At 38.1% G+C, this 22,086-nt stretch overlaps 1 long non-coding RNA gene across 1 annotated transcript in view; it reads left to right on the top strand.

Annotated features, from left to right (window-relative positions):
• The window catches only part of LOC131833473 (uncharacterized), a 61,627-nt gene that overhangs the window by 20,904 nt on the left and 18,637 nt on the right, over positions 1-22,086 (top strand). The window contains exon 2 of the long non-coding RNA XR_009354481.1: positions 21,651-21,702. This is a non-coding gene — a long non-coding RNA (uncharacterized LOC131833473). The remainder of the gene's footprint in view (positions 1-21,650; positions 21,703-22,086) is intronic.

The following is a 22,086-nucleotide window of genomic DNA, read 5'->3' as shown; positions in this document are numbered from 1 at the left end:
AAGAAAAAAAGCAAAAGAAACATGTGCCACGTTTGTGGGGCATGGAAGGGAGGGTAAACAGCACACATAGTTCTGAGTGTAGTTACAAATGTATACCAACTCAAGCTCTGGATGGATTTTTGATGTCTCACTGGTTAGACCATCAAGGTTTTTTAGGAAGAAGAAATAAACACAAAATTCTAAACTGTTTTCACCGTCTGGGGATGTTATCATTTTTACTCAGCACTTTTCTCCAGTGTGGTATTAAGTCTTTCAGCTAATGCAGTAGCCTCACTGTATGTGTTTAAGTTACTTCAGAATACGGGTGGGTTGCTTCCTCTCTCTTAAATGAGTCAGGCATTTGAAGCAGAGAGGATAGATCTAGGTAGATATGGACTAGGTCTACGTGTAGAGACAGAAACACAGAGAGAGAGACGAGGGAGTTTCCTCTCAACTCTAACCAAATAGGATTTTCAAAACTTGAACGAAACTATTCACAACTTATTTTTTCTCATTTAAGAGGTCCAAGATAATCTTTCAGGGCACATCTTTAAGTGATTAATGTTGAAATGGATAATTCCACAGTATATTATAAACTGAAGTTGACCCAGTTAAATGAGTATGGTCTGAAAGAAAGTTACTTAACACGCTTTGCTATTTTCTGAGATTGGTGGTTTTTGGTGATGGTTGGCTGTGGGCGAGGATAATGTGGAACATTAGATGGAAATACAGTTGTGGAATTTTAATAAACTGCCAGTCTGCTAATAATATGCTTTTGTTCAAACTCTTTTAAATTTGGCAGTTATTCATAAATCCTAGTCCAGAAAAGAAGTACAAATTTTTCTTAGGAAGATGTGTACAGTATTTGGAGAATAAAGAAAAGACAGATCTTCAGATCTTCACATCTTCTAGAAAGAGACTTTATTCAGCACTGAACTGTTAAATTTGTACTTTGAGAGGTTCCTGGGATCCTTTGGGATCCAAAGTCACAAGTGGAACAAGTGGAAATAATAGAGTCATGTTTGAATTTAAATACTCCAAGTGGTACATTTTACGTGACTGTTACTATTTTTGGAATACTAAATAGTCCTTAATAGGACAATACTCATTTCCTTCCATATTTGTATATTATTTTCATACAAATACAAAAATGAAAAAAAAGCCCAACTTCAAATGTACAAGTTCCTTTAACTTCTGAATATATAATTTTATCACTCTTGGTGAAATTTCAGAATGATGAAGACCAGGGAAATTTTAGAATTCAGAGAGACCATGTATAATATTTGGCGATGGCTTAATGTGCTTCATGACATAAATTTATCTTATCTTTCCCCTCCTGCTAAAGATATACTTTGCATAATTGCTTTCCTGACTATTCTGCCTCAGGCTATCAAGTCTAATGAGGGATTTTTGGCCTTCTACTAACTGGTCTCAAAGAACTATTGTCCTTCCCCTATTCCTCCCACCCTTTGAATCTAAGTCCAAAATAAATGAATGGTAACAAGTTTCCTTCACTGCTTTTTAGTGTAGAGTTTCAGTTCAGGAAAAGTTCTGTTCAAGAATGAATTCCAGCAGTGTTCCTCATGCCAGCACACGGCATAAAAGTCTTGGAGTATGGAAGGATGCCAGAGTCAATCCTACTCTATTTTAGTGAAGAATCATGATAACATATGATTATGATTCTTCATGCAAACGTCACGGCCATCTTTCCTCAAGAGTTTAAATAGCATTGATGAACAACACATTTAAAGGAGAAATCATCCCAAGTGTGGTTTTTATATACTATTCAAACACAAAATAGAGCAAGGTGCTAAGAGAGAGTTTTCTTTAGTTGCGGAACAGTAACTACTGAGGTGGTCAGACTGAAATGTTTAGAGTGGGTGTATGTGGAAGCACACACAGAGAGAGCCGGCGACCTTTTCTGGAATAGGCTTCACTCTGGGAGGTGAAAAAACACCTGGAGAGGGAATCCTGTACCTCTTCCTCTTTGAATATGGCCAGGCCTTCCAGGAGGAGCTGGACTGTGTAACCCACGGTTTCAGAAACAGCGAGGTGAAGTCTTACTCAGGGTCATGAGGAGAACAATTTTATTCCATTCCTCATACACTCATTCCTGATCTCTCGCCTTCTCTACCCCACAACCAGACTGGTTTGCGAAGTAGTATCTGAGGAGGTCACATCCTGACTTAAAATCCCTCAGTGGTGGATCATCTCTTCCCAAAAAGACTAAAATCTTTTACTTCACGCTGGCTCGCTCTCTTTCTCCTCGCTGGCCACGGTTATGGCTTCCACATTCACATTTAGGCCAAGCTCCTTCGTGTCTTTCCTCCCTCACAGGCAGATTGATCTGCCCGGTATTCGGTGTTCTCTCCGTCTCCATCCTTCCTGCCCCCGTCACCCTTTTTACCTGGCTGCGTCCTACTTATCCGTTTCCTCTCAACTCAAAAGTCACTTCCTCCAGGAAGTCACTTCCTCCTTGAAGCTCTACATCCAGTTTGGCCCCTTCTCTCCTAACTGCTCTTGTACACTCTCACTGCACTCTGCATCTCCATTTGTAGCACTTACTGCACTTACTGCAATTGTAGTTAATTATTCATTTAACACCTGTTTTCCCTTGCTAGATTGTAAACTCAATAATGACATCAACTATGTCTGAATTGCTGTACTTTAAGTACCGAGCATAGCATTTGGCACACTGTAGATTTTCAATATACATTTCTTGAATGAATGAATAAATAAATAATTAGCCAACAAATGATTAACTCCAAGCTTGAATGGCTGATTGGTCTGATTCCTTTTTGCACACTTCCCCACCCCCCAGGGTGTGGGGCAGGCAGCAGGAGACAGATGCAGGTAATGAGTTCCACAGGACACAGCATAGTGACAGTGAGGGAGGACCCGTAGGGGAGAGGAGGTTGATAATCTCTTTTCTTAGAGTCAGTTGTGATTCAGGAGGTTCAGAGATCAAATAGCAAAAACCACATCCTGCACAAGAGCGAGGGCTTTGGATCCAATGGTGCACAAGCCCTGTAATGGATGCTGAGGGGCAGAATAAAGCAGAGAGCCAAAAATGCTGAAATGGATGGTGAGTCAGAACAGACAAAACGAAGACCCTCTCTGTAGTTCCAGGTATAAGATGCTGAAGCCTAGGGAGACTTCCGTGATTTCCACTCATATTTTCATGAGTGAAATGTTCATTTAAAGGTGCCAGTCTAGGTGGCAAAGGTAATATTTACCCAACTTTTCAAATATACTTCCATATTTCCTTATCTGAAATCTCTATACTCCCATGAATTTGAAATTTAGAAGTTTTGGGATTTTAGAAAGGAGATCGTTGGGGTGCATATGAAGTACTACTCCCAGTGAGTTCGAAAACAACACTTTTTTTAGAAAAAAGATTTTATTTATTTATTTGACAGAGAGAGAAACAGTGAAAGCAGGAACACTAGCAGGGGGAGTGGGAGAGGGAATGCAGGCTTCCAGCTGGGCAGAAGCCCAGTGGGGCTTGATCCCAGAACCCTGGGACCATGTTCTGAGGTGAAGGCAGTTGCCTCACAACTTAGCCACCCAGGCGCCCCTAAAACAACACTTATAAGGAAACATATTAATAGTCATGCAGAGAAATGTACGAATATGCACAGTAAGTAGGAGAAAGAAACACCCCCAAGAGCTTCAGATCTATTCGGTTCAGGTTTTGCTGCCAGATGAGACACAGAAATACTTTTCAGAGATTTCGGGGGTCTGGAAATTCTGGATGGGTGATTGTGGACTTGGTACAAAGCATTGTGTGCTTCTGACACCCTCTTAATTCCTGTTTGACCAATTCTCAGCAGTGGGGGAGAAGTTGTCCTGACCTGCTGACTCAGATTCCTCAATTCCTTTTTTTTTTTTTTTTTTTAATATTTTTAAGTAATCTCCATACCCAGTATAAGGCTCAGACTCACAGACTCCAGAAATGAAGAGCTGCATGCTCTACTGACTGAGCCAGCCAGGGGTTCCTCTATTCTACAGGGAAATCCCCCACATCTTCCTATCCTTCCTTTGCCTAGAAGGAAACTTGACCATCATTTGCCTTTTCCTTAGGCTATTAAGAGATGGACGTCAGGGGCGCCTGGGTGGCTCACTTGGTTAAGCTTCTGTCTTCGGCTCAGGTCATGATCTCAGGGTCTTGGGATTGAGCCCTGCATTAGGTTCTCTGCTCAGCAGGGAGCCTGCCCCCTCACCCCCGCCTGCCTCTCTGACTACTTGTGATTTCTCTTTCTCTGTCAAATAAAAATCTTTTAAAAAAAGAAAGGGAGATGGTTGTCAGTCTACAATCCTTATTAAGTATCTGCTGTGTTCAACATTCAGTTGGGAAATAGAAACAAGCAGAAGATGGGTTGTTTAGGTTTATCTTCTTTAGGTAATCCTTCTCTGTTTTAGATGTTTCACCTGAACTCTGTATCTTGTTTCTAACATTACGTGCCTGCTCAGCATTCAAAAACAAACTGGTTCTCCTCCTTCAACCTAAAATCAAACAAAATCGGTATCTATTTATCTTATAATCTTTATCACCATCCATTAAATGTCCCAAGCTAGAATCAAGTTTTCATTTCCTTTATGTTTCACACACAATGTGCATGAAATGCTGTTGAGTCTCCCACATGGAGATATTCCCATCCTGTGAGGACTTTGTCATCTCAGCTGGTTCAGTCTGGTCTTCTCTCGTTCGCTTATTTTATGCTCTTTCTTATCCATTAATCTCCTTCTTGCTGACCTCAGTCATTTTTCGATAACAGTGTATTTTTTAACATACCATTTGCTTTAAAAATTCTCTGTATTTAAAAAATCTCCATGTCATGAAAATAAAGGCTGAGAAACTTTATAGACACACTGAATTATTAAAGAGTAAAGGCATTAATGCGTGAACCTATTCTCACCTAGTTCAGAAAGAAATAAGTGTGTACATATGAGTATGTCTATGTGTGTGTAAATACACATGCATATCCATATCTGTATGTCTGTTTGCATGTCTATTTAAAAAATATATATGCCATATATAGAGAGAGAACATTAAGCAAATGTGCCACAAGAGTAACAATGCGTAAATCTAGATAAAGAATATATAGGAGTTCTTTGTATTATTCTTGTAACATTTTTGTAAGTTTGAAATTGTTTCAAAATAAAAGCTTTTAAAAATTCAGTTTTTAACCTGGCGATTCACAGACCTGTACCCCTGGGGCTCATAGTACATTATACGTTTGTAAAAAAAAAAAAAAAATTAAAACTTTTAAAAAATTCAGTTTTTATTTTTATTTGTTTTAAAGATTTTATTTATTTACTTATTTGAGAGAGAGAGAGTATGCACACAAGCAGTGGGGAGAAACAGAGGGAAAAGGAGAAGCAGGCTCTCAGCTGAGCAGGGAGCCCCACACTGGGCTCAATTCCAGGACCCTGAGATCATGACCTGAGCAGTCACTTAACCAACTGAGCCACTCAGGTGCACCGCACCCCCCAATTCAGTTTTTAAATATTAACTTGCATTATTGTTATCCAAACAACAAACTTTATTATAACACACACATAACACACAGGCACACTCACATAATAATTTCATCAGCTTCCCACTGCCATATAAAGAAATTTTAAGCTCCTCAGCTTCAGATGCAGGGACCTTCTATAATCTGGTCCCAATTTAATTTTTCTGCCTTATTCCTTCCTTTCCCTGAAATGATCACCATTTGTTCCTTCTCCTGAGTTTTGTTTCTGCTGTCCTATCTATGCTGTGTACCTTCTGCCAGTCACCTCCTATGATTGTTTTGATACCAAGCTCAAGAGTCACTTCCTCTGCAACGGCCTCCTCTACAAAGCTGGGCAGAGTTAATACTTCCCTCCTGGTTCGAACTAAATATCTGTGTTCCATAAAATTCATATATTAAATCCCTAGTTCCCAGTGTAATACTATTTGGAGACAGGGCCTTTGGGAGGTAAATAGAGTAAGATGAGTTCACAAGGGTGGAACCCACATGATGTGATTAGTGCCCTTATAAGAAGAGACACCAGACAGCTTGCTCTCTCTGCCATGTGAGGACATAACAAGAAGGTAACCATTGGCAAGTCAGGAATCCAATCTACTAGCACCTTTATCTTGGACTTCACAGCTTCCAGAACTGTGAGAATGTATATTTCTGTCTTTTAAGCCCTGCGGACTATGCTATTTTGTCCTGGCAGTGTGAACAGACTAATGCATGTCCTCGTTAGAACTCTCGTATATTGGATTGCTTGCGGGTCTCTCTCACCCATGGGTGAGAGAACCCTGAGGGAACATCTGTGTGCTTATCCTCCTGTCTTTAACACAATGCCTGAGACCCACTGGATTCCAGTCTTGTTCAATGAGTGAAACAGAATCTGAACCTGACCACTTAAGTCATTCGCAGACCTTACTGTTTGGGTGTGGATTCGTTGCTACTTTACTTGAATTTGTGACAAGTTGATTTTAGTATTTAACAGAAAGAGCCACAGTTGCTAATCTAGCAGAGGCATTGCGAATAGCCTGCCTGCCTGTTCCTGTATTAGTGATGGATTTCAGTGGCCTCAAAAGAATATCTTACTGAAGAATGTTGAAAGCATTTAATTGAAAACTGTTACTCTGGAAAAAATAAACTTTCCTTCATATACTAGATGAACATGAACTAGATGATAATGCATACTTACACAATGGAGAGTTTTTTTAATGAAGTATTGTTATTTTTTTAAAAAGATATTTATTTTATTTTATTTTTTTTATGAGAGAGAGAGAGTGGGGGGAGGAACGGAGCGAGAGGGATAAGCAGACTCTGTGCTGAGTACAGTGCTCAGCTCGGGACTCGATCCCAGGACCCTGAGATCATGACCCGAGCTGAAACCAAGAGTTGGACACTTAACTGAGTGAGCCAGCCAGGCACTCCAAAGTATTGTTATTAATAAATCATGAATAATTCTTTTTCTTTAGGTTGTGCAAACCTAAACAGCAGTAAGAATCTTGCCCTCCATTTGTTACCTTTCCTCCAGTTTATCTTTTATTATAATATTTTTTCTCTGGGTGCCTGACTGGCTCAGTCAGTAGAGCATGCAATTCTTGATGTCAGGGTCGTGAGTTCAAGCCCCATGTTGGGTGTGGAGCCTCCTTTAAAGAATATTTTTTGGTGGGGGGGGCTCCTGGGTGGCTCAGTGGGTTAAAGCCTCTGCCTTCGGTTCAGATCATGATCCTGGGGTCCTGGGGTCCTGGGATCAAGCCCCGCATCGGGCTCTCTGCTCGGCAGGGAGTCTTGCTTCCCTTCCTCTCTCTCTGTCTGCCTCTCTGCCTAATTGTGATCTCTCTCTGTCAAATAAATAAATAAAATCTTTAAAAAAAAAGAATATATATTTTTTTCTATACAGGCCCTTGTTTTTGTTTTGTTTTGAGCTTGGATTAAATCTTTATTTAACATGGGGCTCAAACTTATGACCCTGATATCAAGAGTCACATGCCGTACCACTGAGCCAGCCAGATGCCCGATGGTTTAAATCTTCTAAGTGATTTATAAATCTTGTTAATATGTAAAGTAACAGAGAATTTGATATATGTCCTTCCTTGCCCTCATATATTTTGAAAGGAGCTTTTTAGACAGAAAATATTTATGAATATAAATAAAAACATATGGAATGTTGAACTTAAAGACTAAATGTCAAAATGTTATGATGATGGCATGGTATAATGGATGGAATAAGAGCTTTTTAATCAGAAAAATCAGAGTCTGCATTTTTGTTTTGTGACTTAACTAAGTATGTTTTTGAAGCAATTCACATAAATCCATTAGACCTCAAGTATATCTTCTATAAATTGGTAATAATAATACGTATCTTGCTATGAGGTTGTGTTGAAATTGAAAAAAAATGTATGTAAATTAAGAGTTCTATTACCTTGCACATAGCAGATACTCAATAAATAGTAGGTCTTATGATTAATACTTTTTGTATCAGGAGGACAAAATAGGAAACATAAATAATTCAACTCTTTATTATTGCATTTACTAAAATGTTTAATTTTGTTTAGAATATCCATTAGTAATTTGAGCATAATAATATTATTTCATAATGTTTTTATTAAGTCTAAGTAAAGTTAGAATCATCTATTATATCACATGACTATATATAAGCACTCAATAAATATTTACTTTATTCTCACCTCCCCAACCTCCACGCATAACTCTTTTTTAAGGAATGACCTAAAAAATAACTTTTTCTATTAGTCATTATCTATGTAATTTGGAGTACACATACATACACACACTAAAATAAGGGTCAGTCAACTATTGATCATATCTGTCATCTTATATGAGTCCTACTATTGCCATTCTGTATGGTTTTAGATAACGATAAAAATGAACACATTCCATTTGCTGATCTAAACTCAAATATGAAAGTAGTTCAATAATCATACCTATAAGGGACATTCTAAATTTTCTCAACTATTAGATTTTTAGTTTTAGTTTTTAAAAGATTTTATTTATTTATTTGTCAGAGAGAGAGAGAGGGAGAGAGAGTGCGCACAAGCAGGCAGAATGGCAGGCAGAGGCAGAGAGAGAAGCAGGCTCCCTGCCGAGCAAGGAGCCCAATGTGGGACTCCATCCCAGGAGCCCGGGGTTCATGACCTGATCCGAAGGTGATGGCTTAACTGATGGAGCCACCCAGGCGTCCCTCAACTATTAAATTTTTTAAAATATATTTTATTTATTTATTTGACAGACAGAGATCACAAGTAGGGAGAGAGGCAGGCAGAGAGAGAGGAGGAAGCAGGCTCCCCGCTGAGCAGAGAGCCCGATGTGGGGCTCGATCCCAGGACCCTGGGATCATGACCTGAGCCGAAAGCAGAGGCTTTAACCCACTGAGCCACCCAGGCGTCCCAACTATTAGATTTTTAATCAAATGTCTTAGTCATCACTTTCTTATAAAGTACAGATTTTAACTCTTAGCTTTTAGGGTGAAAAACATGACTGTCCTCTGTCATTACTATGCTTATTATCTTGACTGTAACAAGAGATTTAAAACTCACTATCCCAATAATCTTGCTAACTTGAATCTTTCTCCTTGAATCAGGGAGAAAATCCATAGAGAAATTGATTATACATAAACTTAAACCCTCCTTTGCACAGAACAGTTTTCTCTGCTGTTTACATCAGTTTTCACTCTCCTTATCTTTGCTTTCAAGCTCTCAACCACTGCCTTAATGATTTCCTTTTCCATTTTTTTCTGTCAATTTAATCTCTTCTACTAAACCAATGTTTACTGTTTTATCTTTCCCTTTTCTGGTCCATATACTTTCACAATACAGATAAAAGAAGATTTTGCTGTGTTATCACAAGGCAAGACTCTAACAGAGCAAATTGCATTTTTCAAATAGGTTCTAGTACGGATTGCAACATATTTAAAATGATTACTCTTTTTCAGATTTAATTTTTTAATTAAATGTGAATTCAGTTTTTTCCTTTTCTTCTTTCTTTCTTTTTCAAGCCACAAGGGTCATGAGAACAAGTTTGAGCTTAGTCACTCATATGGGTTTTAATCTTCATAGTTATCTTGTAACCCAAATATCAGTCATTCTAAGAAAGGGTTAGAATTGTTTGGACATTTCATAGGACTTGGTTCAGATAAGTTATTCCAATAATATATTTTACCCAAAGAATGGCTTTAATTAGGATCACCTGAGAGGCTCAGCTCTTGATTTTGGCTAAGGTGAGATTGAGCCCTGCATTTGAGCCCTGCATCAGTGCTGCATCAGCCCTGTACTGGGCTCCATGCTTAGCCTGGAGTCTGCTTGAAATACTCTCTCTTACTCTGCCTTTGCACCTCCCCTCACTTGCTTTCTCTAAAATAAATAAATAGGCTCAGTCAGTTAGGCATCTACCTTTGGTGCAGGTCATGATCCCAGGGTCCTGAGACTGAGCTCCACATCAGGCTCTCTGCTTAGCAGGGAGTCTGCTTCTCACTCTGCCTCTTCCCCTGTTCTTGCTCTCTTTTTCTTCAAATAAATAAGTATAATCTTTAAAAAAATTTTTTTAAATAAAATAAAAATCTTTAAAAAGAAGAATGGCTTTAATTATTGTTTTCCTGATTTATATCCTATAAGTTATCTAAGTTCCATCAGACTCCAGAAATGCTTTAAAATAATGCTTAGGGCTAACATATTTGGGGGAGTTATCATATTTTCTTTCATCATAAGATAAATTTTCATTTATTTACTTATTTGGAATTTTTTAGGCACTTTATTCTTCTTAAGATATTATTTATTTGTCAGAGAGAGAGCACACACAAGGAGGGAGAGCAGCAGGCAGAGGGAGAAGGGGATGCAGGACTTAATCCCGAGCTGAAGGCAGATGCCTAACCAACTGAGCCATCCAGGCATCCAATAAAATAAATTTTTAATAATTATTATCATATCATATAAAAATGAATTTTATAGTTTCATTTTACCTTTTTCCTTAGCCATTGTTTACCTGTTCATGATGTATATGGAGACCAGTAGGTACCCCTTATATGACTGTTACACCATAAAGATGCTTAAGAAATTGGCTGGAGTTACAGACAGGATGTGTTCCTTTAGATATCTCTCTCATCCATGTCTTCAGGGGTGCCAAGTAAAAGTTGCATGTAGCAATATTTGCTTCTGATGTGTGACACCAGCAAGAGCCACATTCAAGAACAAGAATCGGTATCAAAATGTAGGCTCTGGGCCCATTGTTTTATCATCTGTCTTCGAGGAGCCCCAGACTGAAATTCATCTAGGACTGAGTTGAGATGGGTGAAGTCCCTGGTATGCTTCCTTTCTCAGTTACTTGGGCAGATTCTTCTACTTTTCTGGATTATCAGTTTCCTCATTGGTGAAACAAGGGAATGGCAGATAATACTTTTAAACATTATGTGCCAGGCTCTGTTATAAGCACCTACTTTTTTTTTTTTTTTGTATAAACATATATTTTTATCCCCAGGGGTACAGGTCTGTGAATCGCCAGGTTTACACACTTCACAGCACTCACCAAAGCACATACCCTCCCTAATGTCCATAACCCCACCCCCCTTCTCCCAACCCCCCCTCCCCCCAGCAACCCTCAGTTTGTTTTGTGAGATTTAAGAGTCACTTATGGTTTGTCTCCCTCCCAATCCCATCTTGTTTCATTGATTCTTCTCCTACCCACTTAAGCCCCCATTTTAAGCACCTACTTTTTTTTTTTAATCTTTATTTTATTTTATTTTATTTATTTGACAGAGAGAAATCACAAGTAGGCAGAGAGGCAAGCAGAGAGAGAGAGAGAGAGAGAGAGGAGGAAGCAGGCTCCCTGCTGAGCAGAGAGCCCGATGCGGGACTCGATCCCTGGACCCTGAGATCATGACCTGAGCCGAAGGCAGCGGCTTAACCACTGAGCCACCCAGGCGCCCAAAGCACCTACTTTTAATGTAAAATCATTTTAACCATCACAAGAACCCTGTGAGGGTAAAAGATCCAACACACACGTGCTCTCAGCCCTCCCACCCTGCTTGTCCCCCTGTTGTCTTATAGTCTTCATATCTATAGAAATATTCAATATCATTGATTAATCATTAATAACTAATTATATAATATGTTGATATATTAATAATATAATACTAGTATATTATGTCGTTTTGTCGGTGTCTTTGTTCTAGAAGGTAAATACCCCCAGTGTGGGAATTTCCACTTGCTTTATTCATTGATATGCCTCTAGAACAGGGCCTGGCACTCAACAAATAGACATAGAATCTTGAATAAATAAGGTACAGAAAGAGTAAGTAATTTACTGATTCTCATGAATCTAGTAAAGGGGCAGTCTTAGGAATTGATCCAAGGCAGCTTATCTCCACAAGCCATGCTCCAAAGCAGTGTATTATACTGCATAAAATTAGGCAAGAGTTTCCAAAGCTATGGGTCATAATGCAGGTTACAGATGCTTACTGCTCCTCACTGTCCCCTATTAAATAATTTGATTCCCCCTTAGTGATTCTGGAGTCACTACATTTTGTCCCCAAATTCCCAAGTGAGCTAAATTTGTATCTAAAGTGGAGAATCAATGCTTAAAGTTTCTTTCAAAAAATACCTTAATTTTATAAATCTTGTGAAAAGAGTTCAAACTGAAGCCAAAAAATGAAAGGACACATGGAAGGCAATAGAACCAAAGCCTGCTTCTGAGTGAGGTTCATGAACTGGCTCATGGTTGGGTTCATGGATGAGTTCATGGATCTTTCTATAAAGACTTTCTGACTAGGGGCACCTGGGTGGCTCAGTCCATTAAGTCTCTGCCTTCAGCTCAGGTCATGATCCTAAAGCCATGTCTGCTGTTGGCCTTCCCAACCAATTCCACCATCATTTCGATGTGACTTTATTTATGGCTTACTTAGTCATCTTGCCAGTGGTAAATGGGCAGATTTTCCTTAGTTTTTGGCCTGATTCCAAGATACAACAGTAGGCAAAATCAGGGAAATAAAGATATTTTGCCTGTTTTCCCCAGACAGCTTTAATAGCTCAGAATAAGTAACGTGCTAGGCGTTGGTTTGGATTTGTGGTAAGAATGTGAGTTTGGGAGTCAAGCTCAGGTTGTAATCCTAACAACCCCTCATAGCTATCTGACTTGATTCTGTGAGTCTCAAGATTTCATCTGCAAGGGGCTCCTGGGTGGCTCAGTTGCTTAAGCATCTATCTTTGGCTCAGGTCATGATCCTGGGGTTCCCACATCAGGCTCTCTGCTTATTGGGGAGTCTGCTTCTCCCTCTCACTTTTACTCTGTGCTTTTATTCTCTCTCATTCTCTCAAATCAAAAAATAAAATAGATCTCATCAGCCGAAAGGCAGGGATTTCATGGCAGACATGGAAGAACAGGGTGGTTGCAGGGTCTGTAGCTTTTGATCTTTCATGAGATTGTGAGGATTAAGGATTACATGCAGTAACATAAACGTATGGAAAGCACAAAAAGAATCTGGCTTTGTTGGATACCTGCCAATTTGTATTTAAGTCATCCTGAGCTCAAGGAAATAATAGATTGATAATTCAACTATGTACATAACGTAGATGTTCCCTATCAATGGGTAGTGGATAATAGGGACCAGTGCCATCCTTCTGAGGGGGCAGGTAGTCCTGGTCTGCCTCACCTAAATTGTGGGTAGTGAAGGCTCAGGCAATTGTGTGTGCTCTCCTACTTGTATCCTTTTAAATTTTATCAGAATTCATTCTCATCGTATTTTCACCATGAAGCAATAATAATGAATGCTCATGACCTCTTTGAATGACAGTTGGGAGACTAAGTAGGGACACATATCACCTACTCCAGTGTTGTGTGGTTTTGGAAGCAGCAGGATTTAACTGGCCCACCTAGGATGGGAAACAGCCTTCTTTGGGGGGCCAGTCATCTGACAGTCTGGGGCCATGTGTTGCTTGCTCAGGGTCATGTCTGGTGGCATCAGAGGAATCCTTCAGACACCAAAGCTCCCAAACTCACTAGTTACTGGAAAGAGGTGAATTTTCTGCAAAAAGAAAACCCAGAAGACTGGACACTAGTTGCCTGACTTTTGCTAAGTCCCAAGGCCTCACTCTTAGACATTATTTTACCAGTAAGGCCAGGCGTGTTTGTGAAAATGTCGCTCACAAATTGTGATGTGTATCCCTAGATAAGGATTGCTGAAATAAGCCCTCTCCAAAGTTCCAGTAGCTTTTTAATTCAAGAGGCAGGCTGAATTGTCAACATAGGGGTTTTCTGTCTTCTTTTATTGGGTATATTGTATACAATAATTTGTGCATTTCATCTTGCCTTTATCCCCAGAGGTCTGGTACCTTTTGTCCGTTTCATAGAACCTAGTACCCTATGTAGCTACAGGGGTAGCTAGATGGTCTCCTGCAAAGTTAGGATGTTTATAGAACTTTTGTTTGTCACATTGTAATGCTCTGATATATGTTGTGTAATTTTCTTTTGCTTTCTATGTAAAGACCACTATTCTCTGGTTTATAATTTGGCCTTTCTACATGAATAGCCCATTTATAATTTACTGACTAATTTTGCAGCATGCATTCATATATTTTCCTGACCCATCACTATAGTAACCAGGAAAGAGCCCTCCTCCTGGAGGAGATGAAGGCTGAAGCCTGAGGCATAAGAGCCTATGGGGGGTAAAAAGGAAAATCTGAGGTAAGGGCTCCCTTCAGCTTTCTCTGAAAGAAAGACCTTAATGTTTGAAATATCGTAGGGACAGCTTGTGCCAAGAGTGATGAAATCTTTTGGCAGTTACTGTGATCTTCATGCCAGGTCACCTATTTAGATCTTGCTGATAATACGTAAATGATGCCAACATAACACCGTCCGACCACTCACTGTTCCTCTTCATTGCCATGTACTTTCATCCAGGGCTGTGGCACTTGCTGTCTTCCAGCTGATGCGGAGGGGGCCAAATCCTGACTCATAACAGTCATACTGCATGTCTCTTTTACTTGGCCAAGAAAACTGTTACATTCTCTTTTCATTTGTCAAATGTAAAGATATTGGGTCCTCCCTAAAACTTACTGCTGAGCCACAGAGCATAAATTATGATGAGCACTTCATGGAAAGAAAAGTAAAATACATCGAAATCTAGACGATGAACATAATGTATAAGAGCAAAATGAAGCAGAAAAATCTCTAAAGAGATGAGAAAATAAATATAATTTCTTAAATTCATTCCATTGGAACAGTCTACAAAGACGGAAAGCCCAAATTATTACTATAAGTAAACTTTGCAAAATGATTACAGTAAAGCAGTTAGATTTTCATGACATTTCACATTTACCAAACAGCAGCCTTGAGACTGATGTTGAGGTTCATTTGCATGATCTTCAAATATGCAGGCCTTCTGCATAGGCCTCATAACTCCCAGAAAAATGGATAGATTTCCCCAAAAGGGAAATTAGTGGATTCTAAAGGGGTTTACAGTGTGGATTGTAAGGAAAGGAAAGAACAGGGAAGTCTCTTTAGCCCATATAGGCATGTCCTTCTCCAGAACAGACTCCATTTTTCTCAGTACTTAGCTACCCAGCACATCACAAAGGGTAATCTGTTGGCCCTTAGGTACAAAAAGGGGTGAGTCAGAGACTTCATAGGATTATTTCCTAGTAGAAAATTTGAATAAATGTTTTATGGATTTCTCCCTCTCTTCCATCATAAAGTGAACAAATACATAAGGGATGAGGAGGGTTAGGTTAAGGGACAAGGTTGAAATGAGCTTTTGAGCTTTTAGATGTGACCTAGGGAGGTCATAACTGCCTCTGGACTGCATCTTATCATCCTGGGATTCCAGAAAAGGTAGAGTTAAGGAGGATGGATTTTCTTGTCAAGATCTCAGGCAAATGATTTGCTGGAACCAAAGCTGACATCCAAGGGATAAAAATCATTGGGATTGTAGGGTATTTAAAGGTCAAAACTTTAAAACATTGTAGTAATAGTCAACTCCAAAATGTTCCCTGGAAATATTCTTTTTATTATCAATGGGCCCAGTATTGCTGTATGTTTCCTTCTTCATTGGCTGTTTTACATATCTTTTAGAAAATGACTTCTTGTATATTTTATCTGCCTAATTTTGAAAGCAGTCAAAGCTATTATGTGTGTTACTACAGAAATTTTGTTCTTACCCAAGTAAACTTACAAATGAAACTGCTAAATGTCAGACTCTTAATTGGTATTTTCACTGCTTTTAATACAAGTTCAGCTCAGCTCCTCTGCACAGTGCCCAGAGCAAGACATCAAAGCCAGAAGTACACAAAGTCATCAGAGTTCAGATTTTTTCCTGCTTCCCTGTGGAGGGGCCAAGAATACAAACATCCTCAATTGCTACAGCAGGAGGGAACATTAGTCCATCAACAGAACCAAACAGGAAACACCAAATGGGCATTTCTTCTATTTATTTTGCGCCTGTTAGGAAGGATGAAGTTTATGTTTTCCAACCATATTTGTCAAAAAAGCACAGAAAATATATAAGATGTCGTCATTTTAGTTAGTTTAAACTCTAACTTCAAGAAGATGTAATGCTGGTATTTTACTTACCACCATTTATGCAATACTACATTCTTAGGATGTTGGAATTTTACCATATCTGGGGTCATTTTTTTCTTTTTTAAACTGTGAACCAGAAACTTAACATTTGCTGCAACCTATTGAGATTCACATCATGATTCACTTAGACCTTAATTAAATTTCTCAGATACTTTCTTTCCAGATCCAGGAGGATGCATGTTTATTAAACAGATAACTCTGCCTCCCTTCAGTTTGTGATAAGGTGCTAAATGTGTCAGATACGGCCAGGAAATACCTCCAGTGGTACTGCAGAGGTCTGTTTGCCTTACCAAAAGTTTTAGTCTTGGTATCTCAGTTGGTTATCCACTCCATTACTTCAGAGCAAGTTCTGTTACTTCACTGCTGGTGACAGTAGATAAGCAAAAATAGAGCATGTTGTCATGATTCGAACACGCCTGGTGAAGGAGCAAAAGAGAATGTAATTTGTATTTTAAATGAATATTTCCAGAAATAAATCAACAAACCACTTCATTATTCTCGTAATTACTCAGAATCTCTTGATTCCAGAAGACTTTCTGGCCTGCTGGTTGAAGGGAAATGGGTGTTTCTTTTTACCTGTCCTTGTTCCTTTTCTCATCCAGCCAGTGGTGTACCAAGGATGGGGTGGTGGGAGTGGTCTACCCCTAGTACAGGCAGCAGGGGAGGGCTTTCTGCATAGAAAACTTAAAAGGCGTAAAATAAAATAATAGTAAAAGTCAGTCTGCTTTTTTTCTTTAATTTAAAGATTTTATTTATTTATTTGACAGACAGAGATCACAAGTAGGCAGAGAGGCAGGCAGAGAGAGAGGGGGAAGGAGGCTCAGGACCCTGGGATCATGACCCCAGCAGAAGGGAGAGGCTTACCCCACTGAGCCACCCAGGACCCTGGGATCATGACCTGAGCTGAAGGCAGAGGCTTAACCCACTGAACCAGCCAGGCGCCCCCAGTCGGCTTTTTATTATCACTGTGCACCGACAGTTCTAAGCAATGCCAATGACGCTACTGCTCTCTGAACAAAAAAACAATCTTTTTTTGGTCTAAGTTCTGAACAACTGCTGCAGTTACTGAAATGGGATAATATGCATGTAAGCTGAAAATCACCATGTTTTCCTATCACTTACGCTTTAATAAACATTATACTCCCCGTGGAAGTGATTCCAACTGCCCTACAGGTGGACTCGGCTACACATATTTATTTTAAGAATAAGCAACTGACTTCTGTTTTTTCGTTTTCATAATCACTCTGGTATAATTATTTTGAATCTGGGTTTAAACACGGGATTACGTAGTACCTCAGGGGCTAAAGATATGAACTGAGCCTGAAGCAAGCTCAAATAATTTGCAACCATTCTCAGCTTTGGAGAATTTTACCAAATAAAATAGAAATTTATGAGGAATTTTCTGGTGAAGGTATTCAACTGCAAAAACATCTGAAAGCTGCTAAAATGAATCCCAGAGAACAAAGAAATGGACAGTGTTGTAATTTCCTAAATTTGCTATGAAATGGGATTTTTATGAATCTCTGATAAATATCCTTATTTTAAAGCTTTCTATTTGTATATCTGTTTCTTAATGTGAGAGAAACATTTGAAGTTAAAAAGTGTTCTTTAGTCAATTATGAGTGAGGACAGATTGACAAATCTGATATATACTATATATTGATTCTGTTGACCATGAATGTATGCATATCAGTTTGACCAAGCCATTGACAGATTTGCACAAGTGAAATTTCAAAGCCAGAAACTGCATTGGAATTATTCATCACCGTGACAGACCAATATGTAGGCATAAATACTTTTCTCCTTTAAAAAAAAAATTAATGTACTCTAAAAAGAATTAGAACTTTATTTCTTTATTTTATTATTTTTTAAAGATTTTCTTTACTTGAGAATGAGAGAGAGAGCATGAGCAGGGGGAGGGACGGAGGCAGAAGCAGGCTTCCTGCTGATCAAGGAACCTGACTTGGAACTCTATCCCAGGACCTTGGATCATGACCTGAGCAAAACAGATGCTTAACCAACTGAGCCACCCAGGTGCCCCACTTTTACTAATATTTTACTAACACTATTTGCACTATATGCAAATTTTATTAAAGGAAAATTGTCACTGAATTGCTTTTCTGGACAAAATAATTCTTATTTGTTGCACGTCATGATTGTTGTTGAAAATACTTTTGTCTGCAAGAGAAAGAGATTCAAATGGTCCCTTTCAGGTGTCAAGTCACTAGGTATGCCCCTGTATCCATCTTTTCAGTTTAACTAAAAACAAATAAAACACATTCTTTTTAGTTCAACTGCATTTTTAAAAATTATGCCAAATAGCAACTCATTTTAATAAGGCAGGTTCTTAATAATCAAGAAGTAGAAGAACTATCCTTAAATACAGCTCTCATCTACCATAGATTTAGTGATATATAATTATTAATTCTTAATAATTATTGTTAATTACATATTATATATGCTATATATTGCCAAAATATATGCCAATAATAAATATATGCTTTGTGTCTTAACTGGTTTGAATAAGCTTAGTAGGATAAAAAAAAAGCACACACAAAAAATAAAGCCTGCTGAAATTTAGACATGAACAAAGACATTACGAAGATCTCATAATAGCCAAAAAGATCAATCTCTAATTTTAAACCTTCCACTATATGTAATAGTTTCACTGTTTAACTCTAGAAAATGTTTAAGGAATAAATATCTTTATTGACTTCAAAAAACAGAAAAAGAGGGAAGGCTCTCCAACTTAACTTACGAGGCCAGCATTACTTTGATATCAAAATAAGAATAGGAAATTATGAGGAAAAAATTAGGGGGCAACCTCAATCATGAACACAAATAATAAAATTCTTAATTTCAGCTGACTAAAGAATATGTACAAATGATAGTATGTCACACATAAGTTCAGTTTGTTGTAATGGTAAAATGTTAACATTAGAAAGCCAAATCAGAATTTACCTCATAAACAGAATAAAGAGAAGAAGTTTTGTCAGAATCTTTCTGGAAAAGCAGTTGATTCCAGTCAGCATTTGTTCTTGATTAAAATACATCTTTCGGTAAACTAAGAATAGGAAATAATTTCCTTCATAGAGGATAGCTACAAAATACCCATAACAGTCACCATATACTTACTGAAAGCTTTCCTTCTGAGATTAGGAATAAGACACATACGAGAATTATCACCATTTCTAGTCAGCCTTATCCTGGAGGTCCTAGTCAATGTCATAAGGAAAGAGAAAGAATTTTAAGATTTTATTTATTTATTTATTTGACAGACAGAGATCACAAGTAGGCAGAGAGGCAGGCAGAGAGATAGAGGAGGAAGCAGGCTCCCCTCGGAGCAGATAGCCCGACGCGGGGCTCGATCCCAGGACCCTGGGATCATGACCTGAGCCAAAGACAGAGGCCTTAACCCACTGAGCCACCCAGGCGCCCCATGAAAAAGAATTTTTAAAAACCACATAAAACTGATATTATTTAATGTGGCTCATCTATGTCGAAAATCCCAAAGATTCTACAGATAGATATTAGAATTAGACAAGTTAAGGGGCACCTGGGTGGCTCAGTCAGTTAAGAAATGGATGAGTTTGGGCACCTGGGTGGCTCAGTCGGTTGAACAGCTGCCTTCGGCTCAGGTCATGATCCTGGACTCCTGGGATTGAGTCCTGAATTGGGCTCCCTGCTTGGTGAGGAGTCTTCTTCTCCCTCTGACCCTCCCCCTTCTCATCTGTCTCTCTTTCTCTCTCTCTATAAAATAAATAAATAAAAGTCTTTTTTAAAAAAAGAATTGGATGAGTTTAAAAACTATGTATTTTTTAAATTGCATTTCTATGATAAGTAACAACAGAAAAAAAAACTGAAAAAAATTTACAGTAGTTTAAAAAATATTTAAAACCAAGGAATAAATATATAAAAATTATAAAAACATAAAAACATTTCTGAGAGACATTAAGAAACATAAATTAATGCAGGCCGACTCCACATTCCTATACATTGGAAGACTTAGCATTTAAAAATGTTCATTTTTTTGAAACCGAGCTTTAGATTCAATAAAATTACAGTCAAAATCCACCGGGTTTGTATGTGTGTGTGTATTTTTAAGTATCTGTGTATGAGAGAGAAAGAAACTTGAAAGAAGCCTGACATGAACAAACAGAAATTATGAAATATATGTAATACATACACAGACACATAATATTTTTAAATTCACTTCTTTGCCATGTTGCTCTCCATCCCAGATGGTTGATTTTAGTTTGTTTTACTTTAGTGAACACTGGTGTAAAAATCTGTTTACAACATTTGTCTCTCACTATTAGATTCCAGTGTTTTTGAGGGCAAGATCTTATATTTGTGTCTATATTATTCCCAGTGTATCACACATGTCTGTTGAGTGAATGAATGAGCCTTTCTACTCAACATCTTGACTCAGTGGTAAGTTCCCATTTTAACCTTTCTAGAGAAAGCTTGAAATCACTCTGCCAGCAGAATTAGAGCCAAATCACATTCTTTTTTTTTTTTTTTTTTAAGATTTTATCTGTTTAGTTGAGAGACAAAGATAGAGAGAACGCGCGCAAGTGAGGGGAGTGGGGGCAGCAGAGAGAGAGAGGGAGAAGCAGACTTCCCACTGAGGCTCCCAGTGTTAGGCTCCAACCCTGGACCCTGAAATCATGACCTGAGCTGAAGGCAGACGCTTGACCAACTGAGTCACCCAGGTGTCCTGCCAAATCACATTCTGAAAAATAAAGGATTCTACTTCGTTTTTCCATTTGAAGTAATTCATAATTTCACTTCCTGTGGCTCTCTTAATGTGCACACTGCCCAAGTTTCACAAACTATATCCAGAGAACAAGGCTCTCTTTGCTGATGGTATTGTTTTCTTATTGTTTTCTTGGTGTGCACTTAATCATAAACATCCCTCTCAGAACTATGTTCAGGATATGAACATCGCTGCTGTACATTTGTATTTAGATACCAACTTCTTTGGAATCCAAGGGTAATTGTATTTAATAATAAATCTGTTTTATAGAAGGAAAATCTAAAAATACACATCTTTCAATAATTAAGAGAAAATGCACCCTGTTGAAGAGATCATGATGACCTAGACAGAATCTAAAAAGTTGTATGAAAGAAAGATATACAAGCCTGAAATAATGATATACAAGATATACAAGCCTGCTAAATAATGTTTTGGAGTTAATTTTAGCTACAGACTTGTTCATCTGAATATTAGTTATAATTTCTAAAACCCCTTTTAAAAAATACACATGATTTTAAAACTAATACAGAATGTTACCTACCTGAATGACATGTGGTCTGTTGTATTTGTTTCCATGTTTTGAAGAAAAAGAATGATATTAAATTACATTAATATAATTATATCGTGTCCAAAATATCTGACTATCGGTGTTAGACTAAGTTCATAGTCTCTGTTGCAAATATTAACGACTGATTCATATGTATTAATATTTATGACTGTAAGGAGAATAGCTAATAATAGTGATATACTGATAATGCGCATGTTTACATTTCATCTTTTTAAAAACAATAACCTTGTAAGTTATAAATACTGCCATTATCCCTGTTTTACAGATAAGGAAACTGAGACACAGGGAATACATATTTGCTCAATGTGACATAGCTGGTAAGTAGTAGAGCTAGTTCATAAACCCAAATGATCTGGCTTAGAACCCTTACTCCTCACTGCCATGCCATAGTACCTATGTACATATGAGGAAAACACATTAAAAAAAAAAAAAGTTGCTTTGTGCAAGATTTCCTTTAGCTTAATTTTGCAATGGTATTCATCATCAATTCACCATCATTTATCATTAGAAAATGTCTAACTGCAGAATTACTCTGCCTTAGTATTGAAAAGCATCAGTATGACTGATGATTACAGAGGGTCCTGAAGTAAAAAAAAGACCAGAGATTTAGAAAAATTATATTCTGATGAAGTGTGAGATTTCAGATATATGTAGAATAAAATGATTTAACATACTTCTTAATAACTATTAGCAAAAATGAC

This window comes from Mustela lutreola, chromosome 6, assembly GCF_030435805.1.
Source record: "Mustela lutreola isolate mMusLut2 chromosome 6, mMusLut2.pri, whole genome shotgun sequence".
Taxonomy (NCBI): Eukaryota; Metazoa; Chordata; class Mammalia; order Carnivora; family Mustelidae; genus Mustela; species Mustela lutreola.
The sequence above is the reverse complement of the archived record's forward strand: the minus strand, read 5'-3'. Positions and strand labels throughout refer to the sequence as shown.